This window comes from Trichechus manatus, unplaced genomic scaffold, assembly GCF_000243295.1.
Source record: "Trichechus manatus latirostris isolate Lorelei unplaced genomic scaffold, TriManLat1.0 scaffold00118, whole genome shotgun sequence".
In the NCBI taxonomy this organism is placed as follows: Eukaryota; Metazoa; Chordata; class Mammalia; order Sirenia; family Trichechidae; genus Trichechus; species Trichechus manatus.
In genome coordinates, this window is record NW_004444054.1 from 5,217,340 (window position 1) to 5,243,066 (window position 25,727).

At 44.6% G+C, this 25,727-nt stretch overlaps 1 protein-coding gene and 1 pseudogene across 3 annotated transcripts in view; both read right to left on the bottom strand.

Moving 5' to 3' along the window:
• Positions 1–25,727, bottom strand: part of GGACT (gamma-glutamylamine cyclotransferase) — a 55,936-nt gene that overhangs the window by 9,650 nt on the left and 20,559 nt on the right. The gene's annotated exons all lie outside the window — the stretch shown is intronic.
• On the bottom strand, positions 16,349–16,444 carry LOC111821977 (uncharacterized; annotated as a pseudogene).

Consider the following 25,727-nt stretch of genomic DNA (forward strand, 5'->3'; position numbering starts at 1 on the left):
TTGAAAGTGATTACATGATTGCTGGATTGGCCTGGTTTATTTATTTTTTTTCTTAGCCACCTGGTGGTAAGAGTGTAAAAGACAGGATTCAGTTTTAGAATATATTAGGATAGTTTACAAATCAGAACTACTGCATATGCCTAATCCATGTTTAGAAACGCATACACATACACACGCGTGCGCGCGCGCAGACACAGACACAAGCCAGGTAAACCAAATAAGAAAAGGGCTAAAACTTCACACTTATCAAACTAATTTGTAAAAGGCTTTCTAATGGACACCAGCTTTTAACTTAAAAAAAAAAAAAAAGTACCTCCATAAAATAATCACCCTGTATTATTTTCAAATTTAATGACACGGGGAGGAAACGTTAGTACACTCTGTATGCCATCCCTTCCACCTGTCTTAAGTGATAAATCAATCAAGCCACTAACTGTGTTTTTTGCCAGCTGTCAAGGTATGACAGCGTTGGAAAAAACAAAAGGTAAGATGACTGGATTTGCGTAGCATGAAATTCAGGACTCTGCTGAGGTACAGGGAAACTCTGGTGGCGCAGTGGTTAAGAGCTACGGCTGTAATCCAAAAGGTAGGCAGTTTGAGTCCACCAGGCACTCCTTGGAAACCCTATGGGGCAGTTCTACTCTGTCCTACAGGGTCGCTATGAGTCGGACTTGACTCAACACCAACGGGCTTGGGCTGAGGTACAGAGGAGGTGGCTGCAGTTCACTGCTGGATGGAAGACAAACTGCTACAGAACCAGAAATGCCTGATTGCAAGAGTTGGCCAGCAGCTCCCTCTCACCCCGTTTTTGCGTTTGCTGCATTAATTAGCTTTAATTATTCAAACTTGGCCCGCTCCGGCTTCATGAAGGCACTGTCAAGAGGAATTCTAGTTTCAGCTGCACAAACTGCTGCTGTGTTCCTCCCGTGCAGACCAGTGGCCACACGCTGGGCAAACGAAGCCTTATTGAGTGTGGTGGAAACTTGGTAAAAAGCATATGTGATGTTGTGCACATGTAATCAAGAGAGGACTTATTATATAGCAACTTCCTTGCATCTCAGCAAAGTGGCTACTTCTCTCCCTTTCTGCTGCAGCGTTATTTTCCCTTGAGAAAAAGTCCGAGTGTCTGATACAGTTACGCATTAATTCTTCAGCAGTTTCTTAAAACTGTAGGAAACAGGTGAAAAAACAAATGCCTTGAACTTTAAACCTGAGCTCGGCCTGCGAGGAGGCAGCGCGTTTGGCGGCCTCCTCCCTCGGAGCGGCCTCTCCTGGAGCCGCAGCCACAGCCGCGAGGGCTCCGGGCGGCATCCTGTTGGCCTTTGATGCGCTCGTTTTGTTACTGGCTATTTTCTTTACAGCAAAGACAAGGGCTTCCTGCTCAGGCCGACCCCTCGCCCACCTTACTGAATCCCCCGGAAAAGTTGAAGGCAAAACAGCTTTCTTCCATTAACCACAGAAGCACCAGCGAAACGGTGGCGCCTTTGAAATCCAGAGGTTAGAGTCTCCGCTCAGCAGTTGTTCGCTTCAAAACGATCAAGTGTGGGTCTGTGAAAACAAACACGCGCTTTATGGTCCCTGATGCCACCCCGGGCCCCCTGGAACGCGGCAGCAGCAACCATCCCACAGGTCTTCACTCTTTGGCCATTCCAAAAACTAAAAAAAAAGAGAAAAGAATGCCCCAACACTTTAAAGGCTATGTTGCTACTATCTAAAAAACACACATACAAAAAAAATAAAAAATAAAAAAACACGCATACAGCACGCCCTACGTGGTGCAAACGTTGTGCGTTAGGCTGGTGGTTCAAACCCACCCAGCCATGCTGCGGGAGAAAGGCCTGGCGAGCTACTTCCCTAAAGATTACAACCTCGAAAAACCCTATGGGGCAGTTCTCCTCTAACATACGGGTCACCATGAGTCGGAATCGACTTGATGGCAGTGGGTCTGTTTTTTTTTTAAACATACAGTGGCCTACAAGGCAGAGATATCCCCCCCCTTTCAACTCTTGTGAATATGGTAAGGAATAGCTGGAAAATCCCAAAGCGCTGTATCAGGAAAAGGGCTCACCTATCTATGTAAACAGGCCTGCTGGAGCACGGCCTCTCAATACCAGGCACAGCTGGAAGCAAAGGTGCTGCCAGGCCCTGCTGGCTCCCAGCAGGAGAAAGCTCACTGGAGGGAGGGCCGGGCGGGCGGCGGGGCCAACAGCTTGGCCAGGCTGAGGGGACCGTGGAGACAGCACCCAGTGCTCCCAACAGGCCTACCACCCAAAGACCAATCCAAAAACCAGACCTGTTGCTGCTGAGTCGATTCTGACCCTATAGGACAGAAGAACTGCCCCATAGGGTTTCCAAAGAGTGGCTTGGTTAGCAGTAGAGCCCTTAACCACTGTGCCACTAGGCCTCCACTCTTTATCACAGAGTCCCTGGGCCCTGGGAGCCTGGCGCCAGGAGCACCAGCTCCGCCTGCTGCCCTGTCCAGGGTTCCAGGTGAGAGCATTTACTGGGTGCCTAGTGCTGTGCTAAACACTTCACTCACAGTCTCCCAATTTAATGCTCAAAATGACTCAGTGAGACACCCACCCCCCACTGCCAGCCGCTACCCCATTCTAAAAAAAAAAAAACAGCTGCCAGCAAGATTCCAGCCCATGGCAACCCCACGTGTCTCTGAGTAGAACTGCTCCATAAGGTTTTCAATGGCTGTGACCTTCTGGAAGTTGATTGCCAAGCCTTTCTTGGGAGGCACTCCTGGGTGGATTCGAACTGCCAACCTCTCAGCAGCAGAGTGGTTAACCCATTCTCCAGATGATGAAGTGACTCACACGGGGTCACCAATTAAAACTGACAGAGTAGACTGCCTGCCTCACGCCCTCTCCTTACCTCCATGTGGCATGGCCCCTAGAAAGTCCCTGTCAGCCCTGGGAGGACACCGGTCCTCTCGCTGCCTCCAAGAATGCTCACAGCTCCCGCCCTGAAACTGCCAGACTCCACTTATCTCCTCCCACAGCCTCGCCAGCCTGTGGCCTTCAGAGATGGGAGCAGTCCTCAGAATCAAGCTCCTCAGGCCGCCCACAGGCGTTCCCTGAGCGCCCTGAGCGCTGACTGGGGCCTCTGGCCTGGTGCGCTGGAGGAGTTTAGGCTTACGGGTGCGCCCCATGCAAACAGGTGGCTTCCTGGGTGAGCCACCTGTGTCGTCACACAGGGCCTGCACTCAGAAGGGCCCTGAGCTTGGCTTAATGTTCTGTTGTTGCCGCCCTGAAATTCTTAATAATTTTATCTTTGAACTTGTGTTTCATAAGTGAAGTCCAGTGGGACAGCGGAGCATGTGCTGAGCAGAGAGATACTTGCAACACGCAGGCCAACCACAGTTCCTTGTGCCCCATTTGCATAGAGTGAGTGTGACGCCCGAGGCACTCAGAACCCCAGGAGTCCCACGAGAAGGGGAGTTCAGAGACTCAAAGATAAGCCTGTTACGTCTAAGACTGAACGAGCAGGGGTGCTGACAGCCCCAGAGACCACGCTTCCCATTCGAAGGAGGACTTGCTTCCAAGGAAAAAGTCACAAACGGCCGAGGAACTCTGTCACATCCTCCCTTTCTCATTCCCTGTATTAGCCAACCACGAACACTGGAAATGATGACACAGAGCAAGGGGCAAACAGCGGCCCATCGTTCTCCTCGGAGTCCTTCCGGCTCATCGGGAGCTGTAGGCAGTGTTGGCAGAATGTGCGCTTATCGAGACTCGAAGTAAAAACTGTTGAGTTACTTTTGTTAGTTTTGTGCAGAATTTCCATGTTTTGGTAAGAACAACCCACATATGCACGTATGAGCTACGAAATACTGTGTTAATTTCCGTGACTCTGCAGATGAGTTAAATACTCCTCTATTTGCATGTAAATTTTATATAAAGCTGAATGATAAACTTAATGCTATTTAAATTTTTAATTTTTCTTTACTTAGTACAACATTAAATACCAAATAAAAAACCACCATGATAAGTCAAGAGAGAGTCTGCAGAAGAAAAACAAAAGCTGTATATTTTAGCTCCTTTTTGAACAAGGGACCCTATATTTTGTACTTAAAAAAAAAAAAAAACCAAACCTATTGCTGTCCAGTCAATTCCGACTCATAGCGACCCTATAGGACAAAGCAGAACTGCCCCACAGGGTTTCCAAGGCTGTAATCTTTAAGGAAGCAGACTGCCACATCTTTATCCCATGGAGAGGCTGATGAGTTCCAACCACTGACCTTTTGGATAGCAGCTGAGCATTTAACCACTGTGCCACCGGGGCTCCTCAGTCTGTTTGGAGTCTCTCAATTTCTCTTTGTCACTCAAAAATACCACATGTTGCTGTGGGTGCAAATCCACAGGAATCTTTCACCCAGTCCCCAGCTTTACCACAGTTCCCGTAAACGCCCACTCAGAGAGGCAAGGTCCAGAGAGAGCAAAGTGCTCCAGACCCTCAGACTGCAGATGTCACTAGCTGCATGATCTGGGCCCTGTCACTCCCTCACGGCTCCTGGCCTCCACAGTGGGAACAGGGCAGAGGCCGGAGCTGTCCCCACACCCAGGGAGGACCTGTCAAGCATCCATGTACCCATTTATCTGAGGGTCTGAGCTCCCTACCCTGCACCCCACAGACAGCTGTAACAATGCAATGAGATAGAAAACCTGCAAAATGAAGCTGTAGGGACAGCAATCAAATCAGTGGTGCAGGGTAGGAGCGCTCACCGCTGAGGACACCAGGGAACTCTCTGGGGAGGTGGAATTTTCTCTGTCTTGATTGGGGCAGTGGTTACATGGGCATACACATTTGTCAAATGTCATCAACCTGTACACTGAATATATGAATACTGTTGTTGCTGTTAAGTGCCACTGAGTCATTTCCGACTCATAGAGACCCTGTGTACAACAGAACGAAATTCTGCCTGGTCCTGCGCCATCCTCACAATCATTGCTATGCTTGAGCCCACTGTTGCAGCCACTGTGTCAATCAATCTCATCAAGGGTCTTCCTCTTTTTCGCTGACCCTCTACTTGACCAAGCATGTCCTTCTCCAGGGACTGGTCCCTCCTGATAACACGTCCAAAGTACGTGAGAGGAAGTCTCGCCATCCTTGCTTCCAAGGAGCACTCTGGCTGTATTTCTTCCAAGACAGATTTGTTTGTTCTTCTGGCAGTCCATGGAATATTCACTATTCTTCGCCAACACCATAATTCAAAGGCATCAATTCTTCTCTGGTCTTTCTTATTCACTGTCAGCTTTTGCATGCATATGAGGCGATTGAAAATACCATGGCTTGGGTCAGGTGCACCTTAGTCCTCAAAGTGACATCTTTGCTTTTTAACACTTGAGAGAGGTCTTCTGCAGCAGATTTGCCCAATGCAATGCATCGTTTGATTTCCTGACTGCTGCTTCCATAGGCGTTGATTGTGGATCCAAGTAAAATGAAATGCTTGACAACATCAATCTTATACTACTGTATGTAAATATTACATCGAAATAAGGTTGATATGAAAATATACAAAGTGAGATCATGGAAGGAAGCAATTTGCAGGCCACTCAGCCTGCAACTATTATTATAAGTTTATATTCTTATCTGAGTTTTACATGTTTCACAACCCCAAATTAAAAGCAAAAGCTTACAGTCTTTTATTTAGGATCTCCACAAGCATCTGAGTGTTTCTAAAGTGTCTCTACTAACAGATCTGCGGTGGCTCTCCTTAGACTCAGCCACTTTCTGGAACTCAACATGTGACAAAAGAAAACAAGAAAGAAAGATTTCTCTTTGATTGCTCCCCGTGGTTCATGGAAAGGAGGCAGAGCGAAGGTCAGGCAGCTTGGGGGCTGTGGTCCAGGGTGACCGCTGAAGGGCAGGGACTGGCTTCAAGGCCCAAGAGTCTACCAGCTCTCCTCACTCTCCAGAGCCAGGCTGCACTGGTGCTGACTAAGCATTATTCCCCACAGTTGGCTACTAAGAAAGGTAGAAAATGATTTCCTTTTAGAATATTTTTCTAAGCCTGCTAGAGGAGAGTGTGGTTTTTAACTCACAGGCTGGCAGTTGCTCAAAATATGTTCATTCTGGCTGGAGCAACTCCCCTGTCAAGAAGGAGAGCCAAGATTCTTTTTGTCCTAACCCATCCTCGACTTCTGCCATGACATGGGGGACGTGGGACCATCCACATAACTTCCAGTCTACCTCATATGCCCCCAAAAGGTCACTCTTCTTCTTAACTGGTGACAAATCAGGCAGAAAACAGTGGAGGGCTGTGAATACTATGGTATCCTTTCTTAAATTCATTTTTCTAGAGCCTAGTTTCTTTTCAGTTGGAAACTTTAGGTCTGAAATGACGACTAACTGGGTTTGAAACTGGCATGAGTCTATCCATTAGTGTACTACTTAAAAGGTTTTGTTTCTCAGAAACATTTTAAGGCGATACAACTTAACATGATTTTTTTGACTGTTTTGCTTTCTTAGGTGAGAATTTAAGTTAGAAGCAGCATAGAACAATTATAACATCGCACGCAAAGCCATTCTCTAACAGGTGGTTTGCTAACACGATATTCTAGAAAGATAAGAACATATATCCACTTAAACAACTCTTACATAATCAATTTAGAAGTCAGAATCTACTCAAAAGTGAACAAAATAGTTTTTAAAATAGTTAAAAATACAGGTGAGGCCCCTAGCTAGGTTTGGGCCCATGTGCCCTACACTTAACCATACGGTTGTCCCGGAAGGGACAAGGCAGCTAACAAGAGCTCTGGAGAGAGAGCCAAGAGATTGGCGACTACAGCTAAGCACTGCTGACCACCCGGGAGAGGAGGACGGCCCGCCTCGCTCAGGCCATGTAGGGCATGGTCAAAACGGGGTGGCAGGAGGCTGCAGGGGCATTCTGGGCCCAGGGACCTGGGGAGGCAGAGGATCCACAGAAGGATCAATCAGGGCCTCCTCCCAGCAACATGGGAGGGAGGACAGAATGAACTAGTCGATGAGAATATTTCGGAAGATGACTGCCAAGTATAACTACAAGATGTCAAACTAGAACCCCTAGGAACGCCACTTACACTCTAAATCCAGAGGTTAGGGTCTCCTGAGCACTATGCACAAACCGCTAGTCTCTCAAGTACGAACTTAACACCGGGCTCCCACAGTTGGTTAACACCACCAGCCCACTGTCCCCCATCCCGCTGCCCAGGAACATGAAATCAGCAGCCAAAGGGAACCGCAAACCCAGCTGCCCACCAAAAACTAGAGTTAGCTGTACAGTGATCACCTGGTTTTCTGTGCCAACAGCAATAAACAGTGCAAGAAATAATCCAAGCTTCATTTCCAGTGGGCTTGGGAGATCAGGCTACGGTTCTTTCAGCAGCAACAACAGATTTACCTTCACAATTCCCTTTTGTTAAGAATATTACTAAAACCAGTTTAAATCCCCTGGAAATATGTTGACTACCTGGAGGTGGGAAAGGAATTGGCAGATAGAAAAGAGGAATGCAAACATAGAAAGGTAGATTGCTTATATTAGTATACCACAAGAAAGAAAATATCACCCCCAACAGAGGCACACACACATAATTCTATCTTTAAACATTTTTAAAAAAGAAATGTCTTGTAAAAAGTAAAAGCACGACCACAACTACCACGGCCTCCACCAGACTGAGTCCAGCACAACTAGATGGTGCCCGGCTGCCACCACCGACGGCTCTGACAGGGATCACAATAGAGGGCCCCGGACAGAGCTGAAGAAAAATGTAGAACAAAATTCTAACTCACAAAAAAAGACCAGACTTACTGGTCTCACAGAGACTGGAGAAACCTGAGAGTATGACCTCTGGACACCCTTTTAACTCAGCGCTGAAGTCACTCCTGAGGTTCACCCTTCAGCCAAAGATTAGACAAGCCCATAAAACAAATGGCAATACAGGTAGCTCAACCAGGTATACAAGACTAAATGGTCACACCAGCCCAGGGGCAAGGATGAGAAGGCAGAAGGGGATAGGAAAGCGAAGGGGAGAGCATAGACACGTCACGGGGTTGGCAACCAATATCACAAAACCATATATGATAGTTCAACGAGAAACTAATTAGCTCTGTCAGCCTTCACCTAAAGCACAATAAATAAAAAAAATAAAAGCATGGAAGTCAAAGTTAGCCTGATGGTTTTGTTTGTTCAATTAATTATCTGTCCCTAAAGCATTTAAACCCTTCCAGTGCTTTTACCCCAAGTTAAATTCAATTAAAACAGCTGAGAGATAAGACTCTGAATCACAAGTAAGAAGGGGAGTAGGGGAGGAAAGGAAGGGGGTGTTACTAAACATGCTTTTAAAGGCTTTACATAAAGCAGATGCATTTACTCAACGTTCCTGCGAGATCTCAACACACAGCTGGTCACTGTTTGCCAGTGGCAGCCAAAGAGTCCAAAACTTCTAGAAAAATATGTTGAGTTGTAGGGACTGGGGCTCCCAAAGAAACTGGATGCACTGGGCTAACTGAATCTGACCCTATTATACACTCTACCTCCATCCAAAAAAAAAAAAAAAATCCCACTTTTAAAAGCTGCATTAGAGCTGGGATCAGTTGACAAAAGCCAGGGACTAGACTTCTAGGCTGAAGCCAAACACACCAATCTTCCCTTTGGGTTTACAACACTTGGGCTTCTCTAGAGTTTGTGAGTGGAGCCCAGGACCCTCCATATTACTAAAATGCACATTTGAGTATATACTGGGCTTTTAAAAAGCGCTTAAAAGACAACACATGGTCCTCTCCTGGAATAGCAAAATCCCTTGTAAAATGTTACTGCTTCATAGGTAATAGAGAATAGATGTGTGCTACGTTCATTTTAAGTGTTTTTTTCAAATAAACTTGTTTCAAACAGAACACTATCTTTGTTTTTATTAAGGAAACTTTGCTTTTGTTTAAGTTTATAGAGTTTTTCAGTATTTCAGCCATGATAAAGAGAAGGACTCAGCGAAGATACAATTGTGTCTACTCAACCATGTTGTTAATTGAATAGTCCAAATATATTCATTAGATCGTTAGGTGTTCAACAAGTTTTTAGGGGGCGGGGGGGTGGTCTACAGGAGCTTTGCCATTTTCCTTGCCCAATTAACCACTTTCTCAATTAAAAAACAAATAAAACCATGTTACATATGTAAACAGCAAGGGGGAAGAAAACTCCTCTCTGCCTCTCATCTGTGGAAGCCAAGGAACCCTCTTTTTCTTCATATGTGGACCAGATGATGTGGCCAACTCGAAGATGCTGCTGTCTCCTTCCCCTCTGTCTAGTTTGGCTTTAATAGATTTCACTTGATCCCAGGAATTCACTAAAAGAGAGGGGAAAAAAGTGATTCCCCCCAGAGGATAATGTTTTAAAATGCACAGAATATCTAAGGGTCAACTCAAGTCCTAGTTGAAGCCCTTTAACAACGTGCAACTCTTGGCCGGTCATTTGCAAGAGCCCAGAAAACAAGAACCCCAGACTTGGTTATCCAGTTGTAACCCTGTGTAGAAGAAGCAGAGGAGGTGGAACTGGAATTCCTGAAATCGTGCTTCTCCAACTCCCCGCCAGAGTCTCCCCAAGGAAGGAGGGGAGGACCCCACCATTGCAGTGTCACTCAGAGAAGCTAATGGCAATCCCTTTGAAGTTCAGTGGTTTTTCTTCAAAATTCATGCAAATTTTGCCTTCTATTCCACCCTACTGCCATATTTGTTTCCATATAACAGTGATTCCAGTTATTTTCAAGTTAAGTGATTTATCCCTCTCACCTCATCTTAGAGTAGAGTGAGTTCTCCAGGGAGTGGGACTCCATCTCACTGCGGTCTTGGAGCCAGGTGTGTGGGCATCACAGTGAGAAGCACCTCAGGGGCCGTACACCTCCTCTCAGGCACAAGCACCCAAGAAAGAAGACAGGGGTTTCCTGCCCAGGTTTCTTCCTGTAAGGCACCCCCAATATCATCTGCTATGTGTTCAGTCCTTCCAGTCTAGTTGAAAGGTCATTCGTTCATTCATCCAGTATTTATTGAACTTCTACTAGTGGCCAGGCATTGTGCTAAGTCCCAGGTATATGAAGATAAATAAGACAACAAATAGTCCTTGTTCTCAAGGCGCTCGCAGTCCAAGGGGGGAGACAGATACATTAAAAGATGGTCATAAGACACAATGTGGTAAGGACAGTGAGAGACACCCGTTGGGAATCAGGGCATCACGTAAAGGACTACTCCCGGAGTAAAGTCCCGTGTGGTACAAATGGTTCCTGATCCTTGAGTATATCCCACCTGAATTTAGAAACCATCTAAAGAATAGATCTGATGCACTGAACACTAATGACCGAAGACCAGAAAATTTGTGGGATGCCATCAAGGACATCATACGTGAAGAAAGCAAGAGGTCATTAAAAAGACAGGAAAGAAAGAAAAGACCAAAATGGATGTCAGAAGAGACTCTGAAATTTTCTCTTGAACGTCAAGTTGCTAAAGCGAACAGAAGAAATAATGAAGTAAAAGGGCTGAAGAGAAGATTTCAAAGGGCAGCTCAAGAAGACAAAGTATTATAATGAAATGTGCAAAGTCTTGGAGTTAGAAAACCAAAAGGGGAGAACACATGTGGCATTTCTCAAGCTGAAAGAACTGAAGAAAAAATTCAAGCCTCAAGCTGCAATACTGAAGGATTCTATGGGCAAAAAACTGAACAACACAGGAACCATCAAAAGAAGATGTAAGGAATACACAAAGGCACTGTACCAAAAAGAATTGGTCGACGTTCAGCCATTTCAAGAGGTAGCATATGATCAAGAACCGATGGCACTGAAGGAAGAAGTTCAAGCTGCGCTGAAGGTACTGGCGAAAAACAAGGCTCCAGGAATTTACAGAATATCAACTGAGATACTTCAACAAATGGATGCAATGCCGGAAGTGCTCACTCATCTATGCCAAGAAATTGGGAAGACAGCTACCTGGCCAACTGACTAGAAGTGATCCATATTTGTGCTCATTCCAAAGGAAGGTGATCCAATGGAATATGGAAATTATGAAACAATATCATTAATATTACACGCAAGTAAAATTCTGCTGAAGATAATTCAAAAATGGTTGCAGCAGTACATCGACAGGGAACTGCCAGAAAGTCAAGCCAGATTCAGAAGAGGAAGAGGAACAAAGGATATCATCATTGCTAATGTCAGACAGATCTTAGCTGAAAGCAGAGAATACCAGAAAGATGTTTACCTGTGTTTTATTGACTATGGAAAGGCATTCAGCTGTGTGGGTCATAATAAATTATGGACAACATTGCGAAGAATGGGAATTCCAGAACACTTAATTGTGCTCACGAGGAACCTGTACATAGACGGAGAAGCAGTCATTCGAACAGAACAAGAGGATACTGCGTTGTTTAAAGTCAGAAAAGGTGTCTGACAGGGCTACATCCTTTCATCATCCTTATTCAATTCTGTATGTTGAGCAAATAATCCGAGGAGCTGGACTATATGAAGAAGAACGCGGCATCAGGATTGGAGGAAGACTCACTAAAAACCTGCAATATGCAGATGACACAACCTTGCTTGCTGAAAACAATTAGGATTTGAAGCACTTACTGATGAAGATCAAGGGCTACAGCCTTCCGTATGGATTACACCTCAACATAAAGAAAACAAAGATCCTCACAACTGGACAAATAAGCAACATCATGATAAATGGAGAAAATATTGAAGTTGTCAAGGATTCATTTTACTTGGATTCACAATCAATGCTCGTGAAAGCAGTGGTCAAGAAATCAAACAACATATTCCATTGGGCAAATCTGCAAAAGACTCTTTAAAGTTTTAAAAAAACAAAGATTTCACTTTGAGGACTAAGGTGTGCCTGACCCAAGCCATGGTATTTTCAATCGCCTCATATGCCTGTAAAAGCTGGGCAGGGAATAAGGCTGGCTAAAGAAGAATGGTGTTGGCAAAGAACACTGAATATACCATGGAACAAATCTGTCTTAGAGAAGTACAGCTAGAACGCTCCTTAGATGTGAAGATGGCAAGACTTTGTCTCATGCACTTTGGACATGTTATCAGGAGAGACCAACCCCTGGAGAAGGATGTCATGCTTGGGTAAGCTAAAAAGGGAAGACCCTCAGTGAGATGGACTGACACAATGGCTGTAACAATGGGCTCAATCACAGCAATGATTGTGAAGATGGCAAAAGACCGGGCAATGTTTCATTCTGTTGTACATAGAGTCACCATGCGTTGGTCAGATTCGACAGCACCTAACAACTAACAACATACAGTGGAATACTCTACAGCAATGAGAATGAATACTCCACTCAACAAGAATGAATCTCACAAGCAATGCTGAGTAAAGGAATTCAGACACAAAACAAAACAAACTGTATGTATTTATGTTGTCGTTGTTGTTGGGTGTGGTAGGGTCGATTCTGACTAATGGTGACCCCATGTGACAGAGCAGAGCTGCCTCATAGGGTTTTCTAGGCTGTAATCTTTAATTGGTGGGTTCAAACTGCCAACCTTTTGGACAATGGTTGAGTGCTTAACCATTTGTACCACCAAGGCTCCTTGTATGTATTTACGAAGGTAAAAAATAGTCAGAACTAATCTATGCTGCTAGATGTCAGGAGAGAGGTTACCACTGGGAGGAAAGCAATGACTGGAATGAGGCACAAGGACACCCCTGGGGAACTGGCAACGTTTTGTTTCTTGATCTAGGGGCTGGTTACATGGGTATGTTCACGTGAAAATTCATCAAGCTATATGATTTCTACACATTTCTGGTGTATATTATACATTAATGAAATGTACATAAAAATTAAAAAAAAAATATAGTTACTGGTTAAGCGTTCGGCAGTTCAAATCCACCAGCCACTCCTTGGAAACCCTATGGCAGTTCTACTCTGTCCTATAGTGTCGCTATGAGTCGGAATTTACTCGACAGCAATGGGTTTTTTGGTATAGTTACAGAGTAGCGGACTGATTTTTCAGGGATAGACTTACACACAGGAAACCACAGTGAACAAGACAAGGAAACACAAGTAAGTGCTGCACAGAATTAAGTGGTGTTGGACAACGGGGAGTGGTGCAGAGAGAAAAAGGAAATGTGAAGAACTGATGTATTCATGTTTCACTGTAGAAAGTCAAGTTAAAAGAAACCAAGAGAAATGCCTAACTCAACTCAAAATAGACTCAACTATGAGAGTTAAAACTTCTAGAAGAAAATCTTTTGATAGGACATAAAACCACAAATAAAAGAAAACATGGATAAATTGGACTTCAGGAAAATTTAACCCTTCTATTAAAAAAAAAACACAGATTTTTAAAAAAGAGAAACTTAATTAAACGAAAAGGCAAACAGATTAGGAAAAAAATATCTGCAAAACAAATACAGAAAAACCTGCAAAAGCCAGAACCTGTGTAAGACGGAAACCTGTCAGAGAAGGAAAATTCAAATATTTTCCACTAATAGCGACAGAAGAGTGGTAACACTGCACCCTGTCAAAAGCAGAAAACTTGCGAGACCCAGAAAAACAAGGCAGTCCCGACGAGTTCTGGCTTTCACAAGTTTCACTGTATCTGATAAAGGATTTCTATCCAGAATATATAAAGAACTCTTATAACTCACTAAGAAGAAAACAATCCAATTAAAAAATGGGCAAAAGATTTAAACAGATACTTTACCAAAGAAGATATATATATGACTCTCAAATAAGCACATGAAAAGAATGCTCAACATCATTAGTCATTAAGGAAATGTAAATAAAAACCACAATGCGATATACACCTATTAGAATTGCTAAAGCTGAAAAGACTATTAATACTAAATGCTGACAAGAATGTGGAATAACTTGAAACTCTCATACATTGCTTCTGGGAAAGCAAAATGGTACAGCAACTTTGGAAAACACACTGATGAAAGTTTCCTGTAAATAAAGTTAAACCCACATTTACCATACAGCCCAGCAATTTTACTCCTGGGTATTTACTCAAGATAAATGAATTCATATATCCACTCAAAGACCTGTATATGCTTTTAGCAGTCTATTCAAAATAGCCAATAACCAGAAACAACCCAAATGTCTATCAACTCAAGAATGCATAAACAAATTAAGGTATGTAGATATAACAATATAGATAAATCTCAGATGAATTATGCTAAGTGAAAGAAGCCAGACACAAAGTACTACATACTGCATGGTTCTATTCACAGGACGTTCTGGAAAAGGCAAATCACAGGGACAGAAAACAGAGCAGTGGTTGCTAGGGGCTGGGCACAGGGGGAAGACTGGCTGCAGAGGGACATGAGGGAACTTTCTGGCATGATGATCTTCTGTATCTTGATTGTAGTGGTGATGATATGAGTATACACATTTGTCAAAATTCACTGGACTTTATTTGAACAAAATGCTTTCATCTACCTTTATTTTATTTTATTTATTAGTATGTCAGGGTTGCGTAAATATTAGGCCAATCTTCTTGGTCAAGCTGGCTCATCCATTCCTTTCTCCTCAAATTTGAATGAAGTTAGCCAACAAATCTCTTTATATTCTCCTTTCTTAGCTTTTACCCAGGGGAGCTTAACTCTACTTCCAGAAACAGTATGGAATCAACAGCCTCGGGTTCAAATCCCACTCCTTCTACTTACTAGCTGTGTGGTTTTACTCTCCTTACTTAATCTTCCTGAGACTCTGTTTCTCCGCTAGGTAAAAAATCTCTTCCTCAGCCAGGCCCTTGTGAGGGTTTAATGAGGACACCAAGCACCTGGTTTGGTTTTAGGCGTAGAATGCCTGTTAGATAAATATTTGTTTCTATTGTTTTAACCAGGGCTTCCAACTGGTTTGTTCCCATTAGAACCCCTGCTGAGAATTTGCATTTCTAACAAGTTCCCAGGAGATACTAATGCTGCTGGTTAGGGACCAATTCTGAGAACCACTAGTACAGCAGTGGGTCTCAAAATTTATTATACATAAGAATCACCTGGGGATCTTGTTAAAATGTAGATTCTGGTTCAGTATACCTGGGGGTGGAAATGCAAATTCTCAGTAGGGGTTTGAACCAGAATGAACCGGTTCAAAGCCCTGGTTTTAACCTAAGATAGGTTAAGGACTCTTCATATCTGCCACCACTTGACTGGGTTAGGTCCCATTAGCTTGCCTCAGGTTTTGGTTAGAGACATTTCTATTTCCTCACATAATTTATCATTGTTTTCCTAGACTCTCAGGCAAGTTTTTTCTGTGTTCCTGGGACACAGTGTTCTAAAGTTCAGTGAAGATGTTTTCTCAAGAACCAGGGTATGTGAACTAATAAGAATGATGTATATGTGGGAAAAATGGGTCAAACTCAGGAGTGTCTCCAACAGCCCAGGCCACAGTCCTCCATCTCTTCCGGGACTTGGGATAGAGGATTTTCATTTCCTCACAAGCACACGGCCCCCAGACCACCCGGAGCGACACACCACCTCATCCTAAACAGCCCCAAGACACACTTCTTTTTTTCCCTGATTTTTCTTTTGTGTGCTTTAGATGAAGGTTTACAGAGCAAATTAGTTTCTCATTAAACAATTAATACACAGTTTTGTGACATTGGTTGCCAACCCCGTGACGTGTCAACAATCTCCTCTTCTTGACCTTGGGTTCCCTGATACCAGCTTTCCTGTCCCGTCCTGCTTTCTCATCCTTGCCGCTGGGCTGGTGTGCCCATTTGGTCTCGTTTTGTTTTATGGGACTGTCTAATCTTTGGCTGAAGGGGAACTTCAGCAGTGATTTCATTACTGAGTAAACACGGTATCCGGGGACAATACTCTCAGAGTTTCTCCACTCTCTGTCAGACCAGTAAGTCTGGTCTTTTTTTGTGAGTTAGAATTTTGTTCTACGTTTTTCTCCAGCTCTGTCTGGGACCCTCTATTGTGATCCCTGTCAGAGCAGTCAGTGGTGGTAGCCAGGCACCATCTAGTTGTGCTGGACTCAGTTTGGTGGGGGCTGTGGTAGTCGTGGTCCATTAGTCCTTTGGACTAATCTTTCTCTTATGTCTTTGGTTTTCTTCATTCTCCCTTTCTCCTGAAGCAGTGAGACCAGTGGAGTATCTTAGATGGCCTCTCACAAGCTTTTAAGACTGCAGACACCACTCATCAAAGTAGGATGTAGAACATTTTCTTTATAAACTATGGTATACCAATTGAACTAGATGTCCCCCTAGACCATGGTCCCCAGCCCTCAGCCCAGTAATTTGGTCCCTCAGGGAGTTTGGATACATCTATGAGGCTTCCATGACCTTGCCTTGGTCAAGTTGTGCTGACTTCCCTAGTACTGTGTACTGTCTTACCCTTCACCAAAGTTACAACTTATCTAAAAAGTATGGAACACTTCATGAATTTGCGTATCAGCCTTGCGCAAAGGCCATGCTAATTGTTCCAATTTTAGTATATGTGCTGCCAAAGCGAGCACTCCCCCTGACTTTTGACTTTGCATTCATGGGTAATTTCTGAGCTACACTCACTTATGTCTCATTAAACATTAATACTCCCAGGACATTTTAACCTCTTCAGTTTCAGTATTTCAAGTTATATTTCTTGAATTAATTATCTTCAAAATTTACTTGAGCCTTGTTTTATAATTTCCTCTTGAGTCTCTTTCTCTGATACAAGCAAGATTTCTATGTTAGCTATAGACTGCACCAAATAGCTGCTTATTGCTGATTGTTACTGATCAATACAAATGTTCGGATAAGATCTCTCTCTTGCCTCATGACTCCAGTTTCTCTCCCCTTTTAGAGCTTGCTGGGAGATGTGGTCTCATCTTCTTCTCTGGCGCTGTTAACACAGAAACGATAGCATTTTGAAATGCACAGTGCAAGTCAGACATTCTTCTGTTGGTCCTCTTTCACATGTCAGGTGAATGCTTGCCTCAGAAGAAAACCACATCTGTGTGGGAAGCCTTCCTTCCTGAGAAGAACTAGGCTCTGGGGAGTGTTTGCCACGTTGCCAAGGATGCTCTTCACATTCCCACGCAGGGCCACGACGGGCAGAGGTGTCACCCAGGTAGGGCATGGGGCTTCAGATCAGAAAGGTCTGGGCTCCTGACTTTGGCAAAAGGCCTAACCTCTGAGCTCAGATTCCTTTCTGTCCAGTCAAGACAACAGTCCTTCACAGAGGTACAGTGGAAAGGACGCCTGTAAGAAGACTCAGGTAAACAACCCAGCTTGGCACCTCGTGGATGGGGACGCTTGTCTTAGTTTCCAAGGACTGCCATAACGAAGGATCACAGATTGGGTGGCTTAAAACAACAGACATTTAGTCTGCCACAGCTCTGGAGACAAGGAGTCTGAAATCAAGGTGTCTGCAGGGCCATGCTCTCTCTGAACCCCTAGGGAAGGACTCTTTCTTGTCTCTTCCAGCTCCTGGTAGTCCCAGGCATCCTTGGCTGTGCTAGCATAACTCCAATCTCTGTTCCCGCCCTCTCATCTTCACACGGTTCTAAACACTTTATATATATTAACTGATTTAATCCTCACAGCGGCCTATGAAGTAGGCACGTTCATCTTTGTTTTACACAGCAGAAACTGGGAGACAAAGAGCTTAGGTAACTTGTCCAAAGTCAAACAGCTACTAAGGAGCAGAGCTGGGATCTGAACCTAGGTGGTCTGACTACAGAGTTTGAGTTCTAGAGCTCCTAACTACCAGGGAAAAGTGGTCCCCCCACCCCCGCAAACATTGAAAAACAAAGCAAAGTCAAACAGTTATTCACCTGGAATTGCAAGCAAAGTTTACATAGTCTTACTTGGCTAACCCATATGTTCATAATGACATGAAATACTGCTGGGCCCTAAAACCCACTCTGCTGAAGGCTCCCATCTCCTCTCTTCATTCTATGTGGAGACCTCAATCTCAGCCTCCACCCACTGCGGTTAGGTCCCGGGCTACACTTCACTGTGTGTCCCACTCAACTCTTCCAATCCCAGCTCGCTTAAACCAGATGCTCTCCTTTCCTCTCCAGCCAAGTCTTCTTCCCTCTCCTTCACTAGATGGAATCATGAATATCCCAGCTGGAGATCTCAGAGTCACCCTTCTTAGCCCTCCCACGACCTCCACTGCCCCAGCCCCTTCCCGCTGCCACCCCAGCCCACGCCCATGACTGTATTACTTGAATCATAATAAAATTCTTCTGTTGTTTGTGGCTGTCTTCGAGTCGGCACCGACTCATGGTGACTCCATGCACAACAGAATGAAGGGCGCCATTCCCCATGATTGGTTGCAGATCGGACCGTTGCGATCCATTGGGTTTTCCCTGGCTGATTTTTGGAAGTAGATCACCAGGCTTTTCTTTCTAGTCCATCTTAGTCTGAAAGCTCTGCTGAAACCTGTTCAGCATCATAGCAAGGCCTCCACCGACAGGTGATGGCTGCGCTTGAGGTGCGTTGGCCAGGAATCAAACCTGGGTCTCCTGCAAGGAAGGGGTGCATTCTACCACTGAACCCCCAATGTCCTCATTAAATTGTAGCCTACGCTCCACCAAACTGGCCTGCTGACGCTCCCTGAACTAGCTTCCCCACCTCCTTATCTTTATTCACACCCAGAACATCACATTTACACCTTCCTTCCCAAATCCAACCCTCCCTTCAAATCCTGGCTCAGAGTCTCCCTCTGCCATCCCTAGTTTTTGAAATCTTGCGCGCTAACCACATTCTGCCCTACGTTCCCATTATTTTCTTTCCTACTAAATTAACGGCAAAAAAAAAAATTCCAAACCTGTTGCCGTCGACTTGATTCCAACTCACAGCGACCCTAGAGGACAGAGTAGAACTGCCCCATAAGGTTTCCAAGGAGTGGCTGGTGGATTTGAACTGCTGACATTTTGGTTAGCAGCCAGGCTCTCAACCACTGTGCCACCAGGGCTCCAAACTCAGGGCAAGGGGTGCATTTTAAACTTCCTCCTTCCCCATAAAGCACTATGTGGAGAAAACGAATGAGTTCGTTCCTCCCATCCTTGGAATTCTCAATTAGCCAATTTACTTTGTATTCTCCGTTTTGATCACCAAGAAATAAATGACAACAAACCAACCTCGGAGTAGATACTAGTTTAAAAATACCTCCGGGATAATAAAGATGAGCTGCGCAGCGATCCTAACTCACTACTCCACAAACACGTGCTGTGCACTCCCTACACGGAGAACACAAGGATGACTGACAGGCAGAGGCAGACAATCGGCTCACTGCGGCCACCCACGGTGCCGGACAGTGGCACACCTGGCATTCACCCCGGGCTTGTGAAGCCAAGTGGATAACTCAGACACAAGCTCCACCCTCAAAGTCTAGTATGGAAGCCAGGACTTGTGCTTGAGGAACTCTGCAGTAGAAAACAGTGTGTGAGTGGAGTTACTAAAAAAAAAAAAAAAAGATATATGGATGCACACTCCAACGTGGATGACCCTTCAAAACATTGTGCTGGGTGAAAGAAAATCAAACCCATTGCCGTTGAGTCAATTTCGACTCGCAGCGACCCTACAGCGCAGAGGAGAACTGCCCCCCAGGGTTTCCAAGGAGCAGCTGGTGGACTGGAACTGCCAACCTTTTGGTAAGCAGCCAAACGCTTAACCAAGGCACCACCAGGGCTCCACTGAGTCAAAGAAGCCCGACACAGTTAGGCCACATAGTGTACGATTCCTTTACAGGAAATATCCAGTATAGGTGAGACAACAAGCGGATCGGTCGTTGCCAGGGGCTGGGGAAGGCAGGAATAATCAGTAACTGCTTAATGGGTGAGGAGCCCTGGTGGCACAGTGGTTAAGTGCTCACCTGCTAACTTAAAGGTCGGTGGTTGGAATCCACCAGCTGCTCTTCAGAAGAAAGCTGTGGCAGTCTGCTTCGGAAAGATTACAGCCTTGGAAACCCCATGGGGCAGTTCTGCACTGTCCTACAGGGTCTCTATAAGTCGGAATCAACTATGCAGCAATGGTTTTGGCTTCATGGGTACAGGTTTCATTTTAGGGTGATGAAGATGTTTTGGAAAGACAGGTGATGATTGGCCAGTGTTGTGAATATGCTCATGCCACTGTACTGTACACTTTAAAATGGCTACTTTTATCTTATGGAAATGTCACCTCAACAAAAAAATCTCGATTAAAAAAATTAAATCTTTAAAAAAAATACAGATAGAACATGCCCTATGAAGGCATCTGTACAAAGCAGCACGAAGAGCAGAAAAGGGAGAGCTGAATTCTGCTTGTAGGTGATTTGGAAGGGGGGGCCCCTCCTAGGAGCTGAGAAGGGAACTGGACCCTGAAGGATGGAAGTTCAGCATTTAGGGAAGAGGGAGGAGGGGGAGAGGGGAGGGCAGGATCCAAGGCAGGGAGAACCTAGGTGTGAAAGTGGAGGGAGCCCAGCAGGCGCAGTGGGGAGCCCAGAGCACAGCTGGCCGAGGAAGCAGTGGCAAGGACGGGGTGGAGGGACACCAGATCCTGCAGGAAGGAGCCTCCTGTCCTGGACTGGGGGCAGACTGTATCCTACAGCCAGGGCTTCCCAAACCTGGCTGAGCTGCTGAAATACCCGCCAAACTTTACCATTTATATTCCTGGGCCTCTAGCCTCGAGTTTAATTTAGTTGAGTCTACAGTTGGGAAGACAGGGGCCTGTACTTACAATAAAATAGTCTCAAAAGCTCTCAGGTGATTCTGGTGGTTAGCCTGCAGGGAAACCACTGATTTAGGGGCAGGGGCGAGGCCTTTCAATTTTATATTGGTGCTCTTGAAGACTTACTAAATTTTGAATAAAAAGGATTTACTATGTTCTGTCTACTGTAAAAGCAGGAAAGTACACTCATTCTTTTTCACAAGATTTTCTAGAAAATATTTCTGCTTAACCTTCATCTACATGGAAAGCTCAATTAACTAGAAAAGCACATTTTCCAAGTATTAAAAATTCAACATTAGTTTAGACATATCTTCTTTTTTTAAAAAAAATGCTTCAAGTGTCCAAGTTATACAAAAAGGAAAACAAAATACGTAAAACTAAAGATAATACAAACAAATTTTTAGGAGAACTAAAAGATAGCCCTTTCCACCTTTAGTTCATACTAAACCAAAAAACTGTATCTGTTGAGTCCACTCCGACTCACAGCAGCTCTTTGGACAGAGGAGAACTGCCCTACAGGGTTTCCAAGCCTGTAATCTTTATGGAAGCTGACTGTCACATCTTTCTCCTGCAGAACGGCTGGTAGGTTTGAACCCAAGACCTTTCGGTCAGCAGCCGACCACTTAACCACTGCGCCACCAGGTATCCTTTAGGACATACTGGCCTTTTAAATTTCCCCCATCCTTTAATGTGACTTAGACTGTCCCCTAAACAATAATGTGGAATACAGATTCGCTAACAGCATTCTGTGTTCATTCTCCTGTGATTCAAAGTCTGCCTAAGTACAAATATTAGGCAACAAGAATGACCATTTTAAAAAGGTGGAATAAATCACATTCTTTACTTTAACACCTGGTGTCACCAGCAAAACACAGTCCATGTCTATAAGTGCTCCATGTGGGGGGTGCCAGAATGTGGTGGCAGGTGGGCCTTTGCAGGGGATGGGGAAGAGTGGAGCCCACAGCCTAAGTCACACCAGGCAGAAGTCCGATTCTACTCCATCCACAGCTGCTATTAAGATACCATTCCTGTGGATCATGAAAGCTTAAAACATGGTTTTTATGTTTGTTTGTTTTTAATTTTGAGCTTAAAGATACAAGGAAAAGACTGCAATAATAAAACCATCAAATACCTTTTCTCTCTCTCTATTACATCAAAAATGATAGCCCATCCACCTCCCCATCCCCCAATCGTGTGACCTGGTGCCAACTATACGTGTGATTCTACTCCCAAAATTCACAGTTCATCTTATTTAGATTGGCTTGGTGATAGTATGCCTAAAATTAAAAACCAAAGTTTCTGTGAAAACTTCATTTTTAAAAGCAATTTGTGTTCACATCAGACTTTAAAATAGAGGAGATTTCAAGAACGAAAGAAACAATCCTTTAGAAACTATGACTTGCAAAGTGATTAGCTAAAATTTTTTTAGCCTGGTCCTACAGACCTATTCAATCTGTATGCTGAGCAAATAATCCGAGAAGCTGGCCTGTATGAAGAACAGGGCATCAAGATTGGAGGAAGACTTATTCACAACCTGTGTTCTGCAGATGACACAACCTTGCTTGCTGAAAGTGAAGAGGACTTGAAGCACTTGGTAATGAAGATCAAAGACCACAGCCTTCAATATGGATTACACCTCAACATAGAGAAAACAAAAATCCTCACAACCAGACCAATAAGCAACATCATGATAAACAGAGAAAAGACTGAAGTTGTCAAGGATTTCATTTTACTTGGATTCACAATCAACACTCATGGAAGCAGCAGTCAAGAAATCAAAAGACGCATTGCACTGGGCAATTCTGCTGCAAAAGACCTCTTTAAAGTGTTGAAAAGCAAAGATGTCACCTTGAAGACTAAGGTGCACCTGACCCAAGCCATGGTGTTTTCAATTGCCTCATATGCATGTGAAAGCTGAATGATGAATAACGAAGAAGGAAGAAGAATTGACACCTTTGAATGCAGTGTTGGCAAAGAATACTGAATATACCATGGACTGCCAAAAGAACGAACAAGTCTGTCTTGGAAAAGTATGACCAGAATGCTCCTTAGAAGCAAGGATGACAAGACTACATCTCACATACTTTGGACATGTTTCAGGAGGGACTAGTCCCTGGAGAAGGACATCATGCTTGGTAAAGTAGAGGGTCGTGAAAAAGAGGAAGACCCTTGATAAGATGGATTGACACAGTGGCTGCAACGATAGGCTCAAGCATAACAACAATTGTGAGGACGGCACAGGACTGGGCAGTGTTTCGTTCTGTTGTACATAGGGTCTCTATGAGTCAGAACAAACTCGAAGGCACCTAGCAACACCACCTACCTGATAGATGCATTAGATGGCAATCTTAGCAACTTTCATTTGCTCTTGTAACTACTGATAGGCTAAGCCATTCTGACTCATAGCAACCCTAAATGACAGAGTAGAACTGCCCTATAGGGTTTTCTAGGCTGTAATATTTACGGGAAAAGTTTGCCAGGTCTTTTCTACAGAGGAGCTGCTGGTGGGTTTGAACCTCTGACCATTTGGTTAGCATCCAAGCACTTAACTATTGCACCACCAGGGCTCCTTTGTCTAAGCAGAGCCGCATTTATAAGATACAACTGAAAAAAATAACAGCCCTGACATTTTACAACTTGAAAATGTATTATAAAATGCGGTAACTGTCTAGTAGCTCACTCCTTTTCAGGTAGCAAAGGCATTCTGCAAAACCCTCTCTGCAGAAGCTGGTTTCACCACTGAAGTCCATGAACTGAGTCACTTTACAACAAACAATAAAAAGAAGCAGTGATGGCCTGACCGCTTTTTAAATGGTAGGCCTCTCATCACAAGATTCTGGAGATGAGATCAGAAGAACTAGATGGTGCCCAGCTACCGTTACTGAACATTCTGATCAGGAACACAATAGATGGATCCTGAGAGAACGGGAGAAAAATGTGAACGAGAACTTCTTAAGAATCTAGATTTACTGGACCCATTAAGACTGAAGGAATCCCCAACACTATTGCCCTGAGAAACTCTTCAAACCTTGAAGCGAAACTATCCTCTGAAGTCACCTTTTAACAAAACAGTAGGTTAGCTCAAAAAGTAAAGAATGTCATCCTTGAGTACTCTGCTCTTTTAAAAAATTATCTACATGAGACCTAAAGGACAACAGTTACTCTAAAGCACAGATGGGGGTCGGGGGCAGTGAGACTAAGTTAATGGCAATGGAACAACTAGAACAGAAATAACGAGAATGTTGGCATAATGTGAAGAATGTAACCAGTGTCACTGAACATTATGTGTAGAAATTGTTGAATGGGAGTGTGTTTTGCTGTGTATATTTTCACCAAATGTACAGTATTAAAAAAGAAGAAGATCCTGGAGATGATGTCTGTCTGTCTGTCTGGGAGTGGGTGTCTGGGAGCAGGTGTCTGACCTGAGGGCATTCAGACCACCTAGTGCTCCTCGCCCTCCTCTCCCGTCCCTGACCCCTCCGGTGCAGTATTTTAAGTTGGTAATGAGGCCTCGGAGTCCCTGGGTGGTACAAACAGTTAACGCACTCGGCTGCTAATCAAAAGGTTTGAGGTTCAAGTCCACCCAGAGGTGCCTCAAAAGAAAGGTCTGGTGATCAAATTCTGAAAAATCAGCCACTGAAAACCCTGCGGAGAGATTCTACCCTGACACACATGGGGTCGCCACGAGTCAGAGTCAACTTCACGGCAACTGGTTTTAATGAGGCCTCTCATTCCTCTCCCCTTAATTATATCTTAGATGTCCATCTCCCAACTGGTCTTTGGGCCTCCAGGCTTGCCCCTCAGCCCATCCTGCCACCAAAGCTGGCGGGATCTCTCCAGGATGCATGCAGGACCGTGCCAGTCCCCTTCCCTGGCAGTGTGGGGCTCTGGTAGGCAGCCTTGAAGATGACCTCCAATGACCCCTCCTCCTGGCATTCATGTCTGTGTGTAATTCCTTTCTCCAGAGTGCAGGCTAGATTTACAGACTTGCTTCAAACAAGAGAATACAGCAGAAGTAATAGAATGTCACTCCAGATACCAGGTTATAAGAAGACTGTGGCTTCCACCTTGGGGCTCTTCTTTGCTCTCTCTCTGTCAGATGCCTCACTCTGAGGGAAGCAAGCTGCCATGTTGTAAGTGGCCCTGTAGAGAGGCCCATGTGGAGAGGAACTGAGGTCTCAGCCAAGAGCCAGGAAGGACCTGAGGCCCATCAACCGTCACGTGAGTGAGCGTGGAGGTGGGTCCTTACCCAGTCAAGCCTTGAGATGACCACAGCCCTGGCCAATACCTTGACTGCAGCCTGTGAGAGACCCTGAGCCAGAACCATCCAGCTAAGCAGCTCTCAAATTCCTGTGACGTAATGTTTGTTGTATTCAGCCACTCGTTTTGGTGGGCGGAGCCCTGGGGTACAGTGGTTAAGAGCTCAGGCTGCTAACCAAAAGGTTGGCAGTTTGAATCCACCAGCTGCTCCTTGCAGACCCTATGGGGCAGTTCTACTGTGTCCTATAGGGTCACTATGAGTTGGAATCCACTCAATGGCAACCGGTTTGGTGTTTTTTTTCTTTTTTTTTCCACTTAATTATTCAACATCCTGCCTGGAAAAATCCTACTTATCCTTCAACAATACCAGGTCACCTCAAACATCATCTCCTCTATGTAATCCATCCTGACCGCTGTGCTCCTGGCACCGTGATTGCAGAACCCCGCAGCCCTTTGCCTCTTGCTTCCTGGCTGCTGTGGTCTCTGTCTTCCGCCGCTTGTGCTTCTCGACTTTAAACCCTAGCACCTTGGACCTGGTGAGTGTTCGATAAATGTTTTCTCAGAGAGTAAACTATTTAAGAGTAAACTGCCAACCTGATGGCCCTACACCGCTTAACACGTTAATGTTTATTTCCTACAAGGACATTCTCTTATATAACCACACTAAGACCACCAACCAGTTGCTGTTGAGTCAATTCCGACTCCTGTTGACATGAGGTTGCCCGGAGTTGCCATAACTATACTTAAAAAAAAAAAACCCCATTGCTCCAAGTTGATTCCGACTCATGGCAACTCTATAGGACAGAGTAGAACTGCCCCATAGGGTTTCCAAGGAGTGGCTGG